General features: G+C 47.2%; 1 protein-coding gene across 1 annotated transcript in view; it reads right to left on the reverse strand.

Annotated features, from left to right (window-relative positions):
• The window catches only part of EMC2 (ER membrane protein complex subunit 2), a 111,230-nt gene extending 99,793 nt beyond the window's left edge, over positions 1-11,437 (reverse strand). The window contains exon 1 of the mRNA XM_063924505.1: positions 11,312-11,437. The gene's annotated coding sequence lies outside the window, so the exon portion shown is untranslated. The remainder of the gene's footprint in view (positions 1-11,311) is intronic.
• Positions 11,438-13,995: the final 2,558 nt, after the last annotated feature.

A 13,995-nucleotide genomic window follows, 5' to 3' on the forward strand; every position in this document is an offset into this window, starting at 1 on the left:
CTGGCCCTAGTGGGTAAAGGATACTGTCTGAGAAATCTTTGTGGGAAGCTGCCGTCTCTTGTCTGGAGATTCCCGCTCTTTTTCCTCATGAGAGGAGGGAAAGTTACCTCAGCTTCCTTTCCCTTACACCTGTGTACCCTCATGTCAGGGACAGATGAGTCATCAGTGATATGCACATTTTATTACAATAAACATATATTGAATACTGTACTGCCAATCTGGCTGTAATTTTGCATTATCATAGTCAACACCGAAGTGATAGTGAGCATTGTGAGACTCTGACGGACTCTGCGACATAGGGACAGACCTGGGTAGATATCCTGTCTGTTTCCTAACCTTCTTTGTGCAATAACTTTATCTCAGCACTAATTTACACATATCCACACAAGTGTCGGCGTTGTCGACGGCGACATCTTCTTACACACATTATCTCCATCTCCTCCTTATGGGAGCCTTCTACATCAGACGTGTCGACACACGCGTACCGACACACCATACACACAGGGGAAGCTCTTTTTGAAGACAGCTCCCCCACAAGGCCCTTTGGAGAGACAGAGAGAGAGTTTGCCAGCACACACCCCAGCGCTATATGACCCAGGAAAAAACACAGTAACTCAGTGTTTACCCAGTAGCTGCTGTATTATATGATTTGCGCCTAAATTTATGTGCCCCCCCCCCCCCCCCTCTCTCTTATTTTCACCCCTCAATTGTGATTCTGCAGGGGAGAGTCCGGGGAGCTTCCTTCCAGCGGAGCTGTGAAGAGAAAATGGCGCTGGTGAGTGCTGAGGAAGAAGCCCCGCCCCCTTCATGGCGGCTGTCTGTCCCGCGATTGTGTGTGAATAATGGCGGGGGCTCATGCAGACATACAGTGCCTACCTGTATGTCTGCTTACTTTTGCCAAAAGGTACCTTATTGCTGCCCAGGGCGCCCCCCCCCCCCCCTGCGCCCTGCACCCTACAGTGACCGGAGTGTGTGGTGTGCTGTGGGAGCAATGGCGCACAGCTGCAGTGCTGTGCGCTACCTTATATGAAGACAGAAGTCTTCTGCCGCCGATTTCACTCCACGCCGTGCTTCTTGCTTCTGGCTCTGCGAGGGAGACGGTGGCGCGGCTCTGGGATCGGACCGCCAATGGTTAGTACCTGTGTTCGATCCCTCTGGAGCTAATGGTGTCCAGTAGCCTAAGGAGCACAACCTATCCCGCAGTTGGTAAGGTTTGCTCCTCTCCCCTCAGTCCCACGTAGCAGAGAGTCTGTTGCCAGCAGAAGCTCTCCGAAAATAAAAAACCTATTCAAAATACTTTTCTCTCAGCAAGCTCTGTAGAGCTCACTAAGGTGCACCGTTCGGGCACTGAGGTCTGGAGGAGGGTCATAGAGGGAGGAGCCAGTGCACACCAGTCGACCTAATTATTTTCTAGAGTGCCCTATCTCCATGGTCCTTACGGAGTCCCCAGCATCCACTTAGGACGTTAGAGAAATACGTATTAAAGTATATCTTGTGAAAATCCTATATAAAACCTGACGCACCAAGCCCTCTCAGGTTACAGAATATAGGGATAGCAAGTTGAGTGAGAGACACGAAATGGAAACCACTCAGCAAGCTAATGCACACACAGATAGTCACAGTTGTACAGTGCAGAGGTTATTACTAACAATAATACTGCACTGGACCAGCTTATATAGCTATATAGTCAATAGATATAACACTGCACAGTAAGAACTGGATGTATATCACAGGGCACTTGTACCAGAGAAGAACCCTGACTAAATGCACTCTTTCTTAACTAACACTGTCTAATAGGCAGGTAGAATACTTAAGTGTCATGTAAAGTCACAGCGCTGACAACCAGGCGGCTTTACACAGGAGGATTTGCCCAAGCAGTCCCAGGAACAGTGTAGCTGAGAGAAATGGCGCCCAGACACTGACAGGGAGTGAGGGAGAGACAGATATGCAGCTCCAGGGCGGGACCATTTGCGGGAAATGGCGCCCTGGGGCTGGGGGAGGGGCTCCAGGTCTAAGCCTTATCCCCCTGCTGGCAAAACCACCGGGTACTGTGGGCTACTATTAAAATGGTTTTAAGGGAAAACCTGACCTGCACCCATGCCCTGGTGATCTAGTGGGATCGCCTGTACTGCCACAGTGTCCACCGCCAGCGCGCGCGGCCCGCCTCCCACTGACCGCGCCATATCGCGATAAAGTACGGGTCCCGCAAGTGGGACCCACTCACCACCTCCCGAAGCGCGGCCACGCAATCCCGGAGAGCCCCCGTCGTGTGTGCCTGACCATGGAAGAAAACCGGAGCCTCCTGCTGTAGTTACCCAGCAACCAGGGCTCGGGAGTGTACAGCGCCGCTGGGGAGAGCTGGAGCTGCAGCAGTGAATGTCTCCTAACATTTATACACCGCTGCTGCCCTTGTAGTCTTCACTTTTTCTTCAAAAAAAGCTCTTCTTTGGGCTGCCCAGAGCTGCCCCTCTGTTATGTGCCTGCTATCTGCGGTAGAAACTACAAAACTGAGCTCCTGTGCAGGGAGGCGGGGTTATAGAGTAGGCGGCGCTATGCATTCTGGGAACAGTCAAAGCTTTTCAGCCTGTTGGTGCCTCGGATCAAGTTCCTACTCTACACCCCTATGTCTATCCTTGTGGAGCCCAGTGTACACCGCAGCAGAAAAATCTATAACATTACAGCAGGGACATGTATGTGCAGCACATGACACTGACCTGTGTGTTACAGCAGAGACATGTATGTGTACGTATGTGCAGCACATGACACTGTTACAGCAGGCACATGTATGTGTGTCGTATTTCGTATTGGTCAGCGCGCTCTGTAAGGGATACCTGGGGATTGTTTGGTTTGAGGTGTGGGTAATAACCAGTGGGGTGATGTGTTGTCTGTGTACCTTATGTGAAGAGATGCGGTAATGACCACTCTGTGTTAGTTATGTCACAATGTTTTATTTATGATATAGCCGGATTTGAGTCTCAATGTCAGTAAGTGAATGTCCCAGGCTGGCTCACCACTTTTCAGGTGTGTCCTGCAGACTACCCTTTTTTCCAGTATACCCTCCTGATGGTATACTGATGAGGCTACAGCTCAGGTAAAATGTCAGGTGTGCCCTAAGGGCCACCTTTACCATAGGTGTGGTTAATCCTATGTGTCTTCTGATGCTGTTTCTATTATTGAGGTTTATGGTGTGACTAGTGCGGCGTCCCGCCTGTCAGACCCTTCTGATGTGCGGCAATGAGTGGTGTGGTCATAAGCTGTGTTGTACACACTTACCGCCGGGGGCAGGTGCTGCCTGCCGCCGGTGACCGAGTCTTTGCCGTCCTCAAGCCTGTTTTCCTGCGCCTGCTCTCTCTGCGTGTCCTTCGTGTCTCAGAGACCGTGCACCTTAACTGCAGTTGCCGGTCTCCTTCGTCTTCAGTCCCGTCCTGTGGCTTCCTGTTTCGCGTATCACGTGCCGGGTCACGTGAGCGCGCTGTACACAGAAAGTGCCGATGCGTCTCCTTCTCCAGCCGGAGAGAGGAGAATGATTGTAGGCAATGTAGATAGTAATGTCTGTAGGTCCCAACGCGTTTCAGCACGAGTGCCTTTTTCTAGGGTTATACGTGTAGTGTTCCGTGGCTGTTTTATGCTGTGGTCGCTTTCCTGATTGGTCCTTCCTTAGCATCCCATTCTCTACTCTGATTGGGGGGGGGGGATACGTCAATCATCTGGATTATATGTCCGTGGTTGGATGTGTGATTCTTTCAATCATGTACATTTATTGCGTGGTTGTCCGCTATCCATTACATGTTATAAACATAATGTTTACATTGTTACATTGTTATTCGTCTCCCTAAAACTGATACATATCATAGAGCAACATGAGAAAGATCTAGAAACAATAGATAAAGACATCCTTTCACTACATAGCAAATTGGAATCTTATCACAAAGATCAGGACTATCAAGAAATAGAGACACTAACCAAAAACAGACTTAAGAAAGGGGAGGACATTATTATTGAAAGAAAAAAGAAAAAATTCCTTAGAGACAAGTGGGGCATTAAAACCACACATAAAAGGAAAACACCCACCACATCCAAACCCATAGCAAGTTCAGACAACGCAAACCCACTTCACAGAACGAATCTGCACAACACCATCAATACAACATACAGACATCCAAAAACAAACAGGACCCTGACGTATCAAGAATACATGACAGTACTACACTCCAACACAAACAGGCAGACACAACCAGACTCTGAGACAGAATCAGATATCACCGATACATCATGCATGAAAGACATAGAATCATCCTTCTCCATCCACGAGATAGAGGACCCAAATTACGAAGATACAATAAGACAATCCCTAGAGACAGGCTGCCTAACAGCAGTACTAGACATACAGTCAGAAACACCAAACGAGAATGGAAAAAAGAAAATCACACACACCGAAGGACCACACGATCAAGCACCCAATACCACTACCCAAAACGGAGAGAATTGGGACATAGATTTTTTAGACCTGGAGGCAGGCATTGCAGCCTGCCGTACACCCGCAATAAAGAAACAAAACAACAAAAGAAAAACACCAGAAACAGAAGAGGGTGTAGGGGAGGCCAAAAGAATAAGACCACCAAGGGCACTGAGAAAACCCCGCTGACCGAAGGAGTATTTAACCTAAGTAGCTTCCCATTAGGAGATCAACATAAGAAATTATTAAACAAAGGCCTCAAATTTGCCCCTACCAAAAAAATGAATAAGTTTGAAACCTATATGGACATACAAGCATTCACCAGGAAACTCACTCTCAAAAAGTTCTTTGCACAGACCCATTTACAACACCAACCTTTCACTGAAACCTCAACATTTAAGCATACCGAATGCAAACCACAATCGACCTTTTACCCACAACATATAAAGGGACACATAATCAACACATTCGAACAACTGGTAACCAATGACCTAGAGAAAATTGACAAGACTCACAAACAACGTCTAAACCTAGACAAGGGAGAGATACAGGCATTGGAAGAACTCAAGGGCACCAAAACATTAATCATCAAACCGGCAGACAAGGGGGGAGGTATAGTGTTACTTGATAAAAGTGACTACATCCAAGAATCAGTACGCCTACTTGGGGACACACAAACATACATTAAACTGAAAGGGGACCCAACACAAGATTACAAACGGCAGCTACAATCACTACTAAACGAAGGTTTATCCATAGGAATTATCAACAAAAAAGAATTTGAGTTCCTCACACCAACCAACCCAGTAATACCGGTATTTTATTATCTTCCGAAAATACATAAAGATTTAGAACACCTGCAAGGAAGACCCATCATTTCAGGGATCAATTCTCTCACCTCCAACCTATCCAGATATATAGACTCATTCCTTCAACCACACGTAGTCAGGCAAAAATCACACCTTAGAGACACCACCCATATACTTCAATTACTTCAAGACATAACCTGGGCAGATGACATGGTATTAGTTACCAGTGACGTGACATCCCTCTATACCATTATAAAACACAATCAAGGGACCGACAGTTCCAAACACTTTCTGTCACAGGACGCTACATTACTACCGGCACAGACTGACTTCATAATCAGAGCCATAACATTCATACTGGAGCATAACTACACCTGGTTCGAGGATGAATATTACAAACAACAGACAGGGACCGCCATGGGGACCAGGTTCGCACCAAGTTATGCAAATTTATTCATGAGCAAGTGGGAGGAGGATTACATCTGGAAGGGGCATGACTTTGGGGCGAACCTGGTCCTCTGGCGTAGATACATAGACGATATATTTGTATGGAAAGGGACAGAACATGACCTAAATACATTCTTACTATACATTAGCAACAACGATAGAAATTTACAGTTCACTACTAAGTACAGCAAGGAACAAGCAGTTTTCCTTGATCTAGACATTTACATCAAGGACAATCAGATCCATACCCGCACACATCACAAAAAGGTGGACGTCAATAGCTACATTTTATCCACAAGTGGTCACCACCCAAATTGGCTTCAAAGTATCCCAACAGGACAATTCACACGATTAAGAAGAAACTGCACACAAATAGAAGACTACCGTAAACAAGGACTAGATCTCAAACAGAAATTTTTAGACAAAAAATATGATAAAGAAATTGTACACAAAGCTTACAAAAAATTGGAAGATACAGATAGGAAAGATCTCCTAAAATACAAAGAAAGGGATGAAAACCAACACAACAAGGACATCTATTTTGTAACACAATACAACACTGGAGCAGGCCAAATAAAACAGAGTATATTGAAACACTGGACGATCCTTATGCAAGATGAAACCCTAGCAAGAGTACTACCCCCACAACCCAAAGTAGTATACAAAAAAGCCCCAGATCTGAAGGACAAACTCGTACACAACCACATCCCACCAACCAGACCACAACAGACAACATTAAATGGTACAGGGAAGAGGCAGGGATTCCATTACTGTGGATCATGTTTAGGCTGTAGAACATCCAACTCAAGATCAACCAAAAGAATCACTGAGTTCACATCGAACACCACAGGTCAGAAATACACTATTAGGGAAGAAGTCTCTTGCCACACAAAAGGGGTTATATATCTGATCACATGCCCATGTGGACGACAATATGTTGGACGTACCATTAGAACACTAAAGATCAGGATTTCTGAACACATCCATAACATAAAGAAAGGATACGAACAACACAGTGTTTCACAACATTTCAAGGAGACACACATGCAGGATCCATCCAAATTACAATTCATGGCAATACAACAGGTCACAAATAACTGGCGAGGGGGGGATTATGTGAAAAAAATCAATAGAGAAGAACTCAGATGGATCTTCAACCTGAAGACACTCACACCACGAGGCCTTAATATAGAGTACAATACAGCTACAGCCCTATAAGCCACAAGTTATACAGAACAAAACGATTACACGTAGTCCTCATCCCTACCCGCTCCCCCCCCATTCCCTCATTTATCACTTCTCCACATAGTACAACATAGCCAGCCACCGCTGGTGCAGTATACTAAAGATACACCCCAACAGGGTCCTACTAACAATCACCAACAGCCATTCATTACAAGCTGATCCCCCACCCCTCCCAAAACAGATGACAATGTATCCTGTCCCTCATCGAACTGTTTAGCCACTCCTTACACAGATGATCAAATGTACCCTGTTCCACATCCAACAGTTAAGCTTCATAAATAAACTACCCCTCCGTTACAAAGGGAGGTGTATAACAGACATATATACACAACACAATGGAGACAGCCACACAGTAAACAACACACATGTATGATATCATTAAACACCCAATTATGTGCATATTACCAGCAATTGAAACATTCCCCGTCCAATTACAACAGAATATATACTGTCCTTCATCCAACAGTGCAGTTATGGCGCATAACACTCTCCCACTGTGAAGGGAGACGAATAACAATGTAAACATTATGTTTATAACATGTAATGGATAGCGGACAACCACGCAATAAATGTACATGATTGAAAGAATCACACATCCAACCACGGACATATAATCCAGATGATTGACGTATCCCCCCCCCAATCAGAGTAGAGAATGGGATGCTAAGGAAGGACCAATCAGGAAAGCGACCACAGCATAAAACAGCCACGGAACACTACACGTATAACCCTAGAAAAAGGCACTCGTGCTGAAACGCGTTGGGACCTACAGACATTACTATCTACATTGCCTACAATCATTCTCCTCTCTCCGGCTGGAGAAGGAGACGCATCGGCACTTTCTGTGTACAGCGCGCTCACGTGACCCGGCACGTGATACGCGAAACAGGAAGCCACAGGACGGGACTGAAGACGAAGGAGACCGGCAACTGCAGTTAAGGTGCACGGTCTCTGAGACACGAAGGACACGCAGAGAGAGCAGGCGCAGGAAAACAGGCTTGAGGACGGCAAAGACTCGGTCACCGGCGGCAGGCAGCACCTGCCCCCGGCGGTAAGTGTGTACAACACAGCTTATGACCACACCACTCATTGCCGCACATCAGAAGGGTCTGACAGGCGGGACGCCGCACTAGTCACACCATAAACCTCAATAATAGAAACAGCATCAGAAGACACATAGGATTAACCACACCTATGGTAAAGGTGGCCCTTAGGGCACACCTGACATTTTACCTGAGCTGTAGCCTCATCAGTATACCATCAGGAGGGTATACTGGAAAAAAGGGTAGTCTGCAGGACACACCTGAAAAGTGGTGAGCCAGCCTGGGACATTCACTTACTGACATTGAGACTCAAATCCGGCTATATCATAAATAAAACATTGTGACATAACTAACACTGAGTGGTCATTACCGCATCTCTTCACATAAGGTACACAGACAACACATCACCCAACTGGTTATTACCCACACCTCAAACCAAACAATCCCCAGGTATCCCTTACAGAGCGCGCTGACCAATACGAAATACGAATTGCAACAGGAGGTGGGACACCTCCAGGTCAGCTGCACACTTAGTCAATACCCCCCAATGTGAGCGCAGCCTCCCCTTCTACCAAATAACATGTATGTGTGTATATATGTGCAGCACATAACACTGTTACAGCAGGCACATGTATGTGTGTATATATGTGCAGCACATGACACTGTTACAGCAGGCACATGTATGTGTATGTATGTGCAGTACATGACACTGTTACAGCAGGCACATGTATGTGTATATATGTGCAGCAGGCACATGTATGTGTATGTATGTACAGCACGTGTCACTGTTACAGCAGGGACATGTATGTGTATGTATGTATGTGCAGCACATGATACCATGTTACAGCAGTGACATGTATGTGTATGTGCAGCACATGACATTGTGTTACAGCAGGAATATGTATGTGTATGTATGTGCAACACATGACATTGTTAAAGCAGGGACATGTACGTGTATGTACAGCACACGATACTGTGTTACAGCAGGCGCATGAATGTGTATATATGTGCAGCACAGGACACTGTTACAGCAGGCACATGTATGTGTATGTACGTACATCGTATGACACTGTTACAGCAGGGACCTGAACATGTATATATGTGCAGCATATGACGCTGTCACAGCAGGGACATGTATGTATGTATGTATGTATTGCACATGATACTGTTACAGCAGGGACATGTATGTGCAGCACATGACACTGTTACAGTAGGCACATGTATGTGTATGTATGTGCAGCACATGACTGTTACAGCAGGCACATGTATGTGTATGTATGTGCAGCACATGACTAACAGCAGGCACATGTATGTATGTGCAACACATGACACTGTTAATGCAGGCACATGTATGTGTATGTATGTGCAGCACAGGACACTGTTACAGCAGGCACATGTATGTGCAGCACATGACACTGTTACAGCAGGGACTCATGTATGTGCAGCACATGACACTGTTACAGCAGGCACATGTCTGTATTTATGTGCAGCACGGGACACTGTTACAGCAGGAACATATCTGTGTATTTATGTGCAGCACTGTTACTACAGGGACATGTATGTGTACGTATGTGCAGCACATGAAACTGTTACATACACATACATGTCTGTGCTGTATGTGCAACACATAACACTGTGTTACAGCAGGGACATTTATGCGTGTGTATGTATGTGCAGCACAGGACACTGTTACAGCAGGCACATGTATGTGCAGCAAATGACACTGTTACAGCAGGGACTCATGTATGTGCAGCACATGACACTGTTACAGCAGGCACATGTATGTGCATGTATGTACAGCACGTGACACTGTTACAGCAGGCACATGTCTGTATTTATGTGCAGCACGGGACACTGTTACAGCAGGAACATATCTGTGTATTTATGTGCAGCACTGTTACTACAGGGACATGTATGTGTACGTATGTGCAGCACATGAAACTGTTACATACACATACATGTCTGTGCTGTATGTGCAACACATAACACTGTTACAGCAGGGACATTTATGCGTGTGTATGTATGTGCAGCACATGACACTGTTACAGCAGGGACATGTATGTGTATGTACAGCACACAACACTGTTATAGCAGGCATATGTATTTGTATGTATGTACATACAGCACACAACACTTACAGCAGGCACATGTATTTGTATTATGTGCAGCACATGACACTGTTACAGCAGGGACATGTATGTGTAGCACATGACAGTGTGTTACAGCAGGGACATGTATGTGAAGCACATGACAGTATGTTACAGCAGGGACATGTATGTGTAGCAAATGACACTGCGTTACAGCAGGGACATGTATGTATGTATGTGCAGCAAATGACACTGCGTTACAGCAGGGACATGTATGTGTAGCACGTCATGAAACTGTTAGAGGGACATGTATGTGCAGCACATGACACTGTGTTAGAGGGACATGTATGTGCAGCACATGACACTGTGTTAGAGGGACATGTATGTGCAGCACATGACACTGTTAGAGGGACATGTATGTGCAGCACATGACACTGTTAGAGGGACATGTATGTGTCTGTATGTACAGCACAGGACACTTACAGCAGGTACATGTATGTATGTGCAGCACACGACACTGTGTTAGAGGGACATGTATGTGCAGCACATGACACTGTGTTAGAGGGACATGTAGGTGCAGAACATGACACTGTGTTACAGCAGGGACATGTATGTGCAGCACATGACACTGTTAGAGGGACATGTATGTGCAGCACATGACACTGTTAGAGGGACATGTATGTGCAGCACATGACACTGTGTTAGAGGGACATGTATGTTCAGCACATGACACTGTGTTAGAGGGACATGTATGTGCAGCACAAGACATTGTGTTAGAGGGACATGTATGTGCAGCACATGACACTGTGTTAGAGGGACATGTATGTGCAGCACATGACACTGTGTTAGAGGGACATGTATGTGCAGCACATGACACTGTGTTAGAGGGACATGTATGTGCAGCACATGACACTGTGTTAGAGGGACATGTATGTGCAGTACATGACACTGTGTTAGAGGGACATGTATGTGCAGTACATGACACTGTGTTAGAGGGACATGTATGTGCAGCACATGACACTGTGTTAGAGGGACATGTATGTGCAGCACATGACACTGTGTTACAGCAGGGACATGTATGTGCAGCACATGACAGTGTGTTAGAGGGACATGTATGTGCAGCACATGACAGTGTGTAGAGGGACATGTATGTGTATGTACAGCATATGACGCAGCTCTGGCACACACAGTGCAGGCACAGGGCACGCTGTCCGAAGCGGTTACCTGGACTGGGACACCCGCTGTTTCTAATCGGCCGGCACTAGACAGTGAAGCGCTGCTGCTGGGAGCCCGGAAGTGACGCCAAGGAGTTTCCCCCAGGAGCGAAGTCTGCGTGCTGCGTCACGCTGCCAGGAGATGGGCGGAGCTCCGGTGGAGGGGGCGGGGAGAGAGGAGCACGGGCTGTGTCTGAGTACAGGAGGGTGGGCGGAGCTCTGGCGGAGGGGGCGGGGAGAGAGGAGCCCGGGAATGAATGAGCCAGTGGTGCTGGTGACTGTGTAGAGCCGGGTTGGGCTGCTAGGCAAGAATCAGGGGGTCATCCACAGTTGATCGCTAGCTGCCGATGTTCGCTGCATAGCGATCATTTATAAAAACGGCAAAACTACGCATGCGTATGGGGCACAATGCGCATGCGCGTTGTATGGGTACAAAGTATCGTTTTTTTGCACTGCTAGCGACGATTCTATTCGCACAGACGGGATCGGTATGAAATACTTCCAATCAAAATCCCGACGTTCAAAATCCCGACACCAATTGACCGATGGTCAAAATACCGACAAGGTCAAAATACCGACACGGACTAAATACCGACATTTAAAATACCGACAAGGTCCAAATACCGACATGTAAAATGCCGACAGGTCAAAATACTGACATGCCTTTTTTGATGTTTTTTTTGTGTGTATGTCGACATAAATCAACATGGACACCATATAAAGTGTACCGCGTCCCCTTGCTGCGCTCGCCATGCTTCTGGCACGGTGCCTCGCTGCGCTCGGCACACTATTATATTCCCCCTCCAGGTCCACTGGGATGGTAAAGTATGAACAAGTCGGTTTCAATGAAAAAAATCATGAAAAACTTGTATCGGTATTTCGACCTGTCGGCATTTTACATGTCGGTATTTTGACCTTGTCGGTATTTTAAATGTCGGTATTTTGTCCGTGTCGGTATTTTGACCTTGTCGGTATTTTGACCATCGGTCAATTGGTGTCGGGATTTTGAACGTCGGGATTTTGATTGGAGGTAAACTGACTGCATCCCCTACAGACGATAGCAATTAGATTGACAGGAAGTGGGAGTTTATGGGTGTCAACTGACCGTTTTCTGGGAGTGTTTGGAAAAACGCAGGCGTGTCCAGGCGTTTGCAGGGCGGGTGTCTGACGTCAATTCCGGGACTTTCGTTGCTGCAATCATCGCACAGGATAAGTAACTTCAGGGCTGGACTTGTTCTGCACAAAATGTGTTTGTACCCGCTCGGCTGCACAGGCGTTCGAACTCTTGCAAAGCGAAAATACACTCCCTTATGGGCGGCGACTATGGGTTGCACGGCTGCTAAAAGTAGCTAGCGAGCGATCAACTCGGAATGAGGGACCAGGTGTGTAGAGATCAGCTGCAGGCTCCTGCTGCCTCCCTCAGCCCCAGGCTGTGCTGACCGCTGTGGAGGGCTGAGCTCACCCATGGTGATCACCCAGACTCCTGCCACAGCAGCACAGAGGGGCTGACTCTAGCCTCAGGCAGCAGCGGAACCCAGATATACAGTACTACCTTATGCTAATGTGAGTATCCGTTCAGCTAATGCGGGAGCCATGGCATCTGCATGCGGGAAACAGTGTCGCCCAGCGGCATACCTTTCAACATTTTGCTGTAAAAAAGTCTATACAGGGGGCGTGATCATGAGTAAAGGGGGCGTGTCAGTGGGGACTCGTCTGTGGTACCGGCCGCTGTTCCTGGGGCTGCTGGTGCTGCCAGGGAAGGTGGAGAGAGCAGCCCGACGCGATGCAGAAGTCCGTGTCCTCGCAGTGCTGCGATATATAGCTGGACAGTCGAGAAATCCGGTGCAATCGGTACACCCCTGTTTTAGCCGGTACAGACCTTATAAAAACGGCACTGTGCGGTACAGTTGGAGGGTGTGCATTGGTTATGTGTTGACCGTCACCATCAGTCAGGGCCGAAACTAGGGGTGTGCTATCAGTGTCGTCACACCGGGCCTTGGAGGACTTCAGTGACACTGATACCCCTTTCAGACCACCAGCTATGAACACGGGTTATTGGCACATGAGTGCGCACCCATGTTCATGTGCGGTCTGAAAGGTGCCAGGGTTGAAATGCCAGGTCAAGCGACCCGTTATTCCAACTCGGGTAGCGAGCAGGGTTGAACACGTGTTCAACTCGGCTCGCTGTGCGGTGTGAACGGGAGCCGAGTCGATGCAATCAGTGTGTGTGTGGACAGGTGGCTCTTTGAGATCATGCGCCGTGTTGCTTACAGCAGCGGGGCATCTGAGGCGGGACACACACTGGGAGCTCCATGTGTCAGGCTCCCGGGAGTGACCCACCTCTGGCAGTCAGAAAGGGGTATGAGTGTGAAGTAATGGAGGAGAGCATGTCCGGTGAAAAGGTTGTGATCTGAGAGAGGGAAAGGGGTGTTAGTGAATTCGGAAACTGAGCATAGTCTGGTGAATACTAGATCAAGGAGAGGCTGAGAGAGGAGGTTAGAGAGAGGAGTTTGGAGGCATGAGCAGCAGATTTTGGAATAGCAATTTTGAAATCTCCCATGATGATGGTGGAGATGTCAGAGGATAGGAAGTGAGGGAGCCAGACAGAAAAATCTTCCAGTAATTGTTTGGGTTGCCCAGGTGGGCGATAGATAGCTGCAGCATGCAGAGAGAAAGGAGTGTAAATCCTGACAG

This window comes from Pseudophryne corroboree, chromosome 5, assembly GCF_028390025.1.
Source record: "Pseudophryne corroboree isolate aPseCor3 chromosome 5, aPseCor3.hap2, whole genome shotgun sequence".
Lineage (NCBI taxonomy): Eukaryota > Metazoa > Chordata > Amphibia > Anura > Myobatrachidae > Pseudophryne > Pseudophryne corroboree.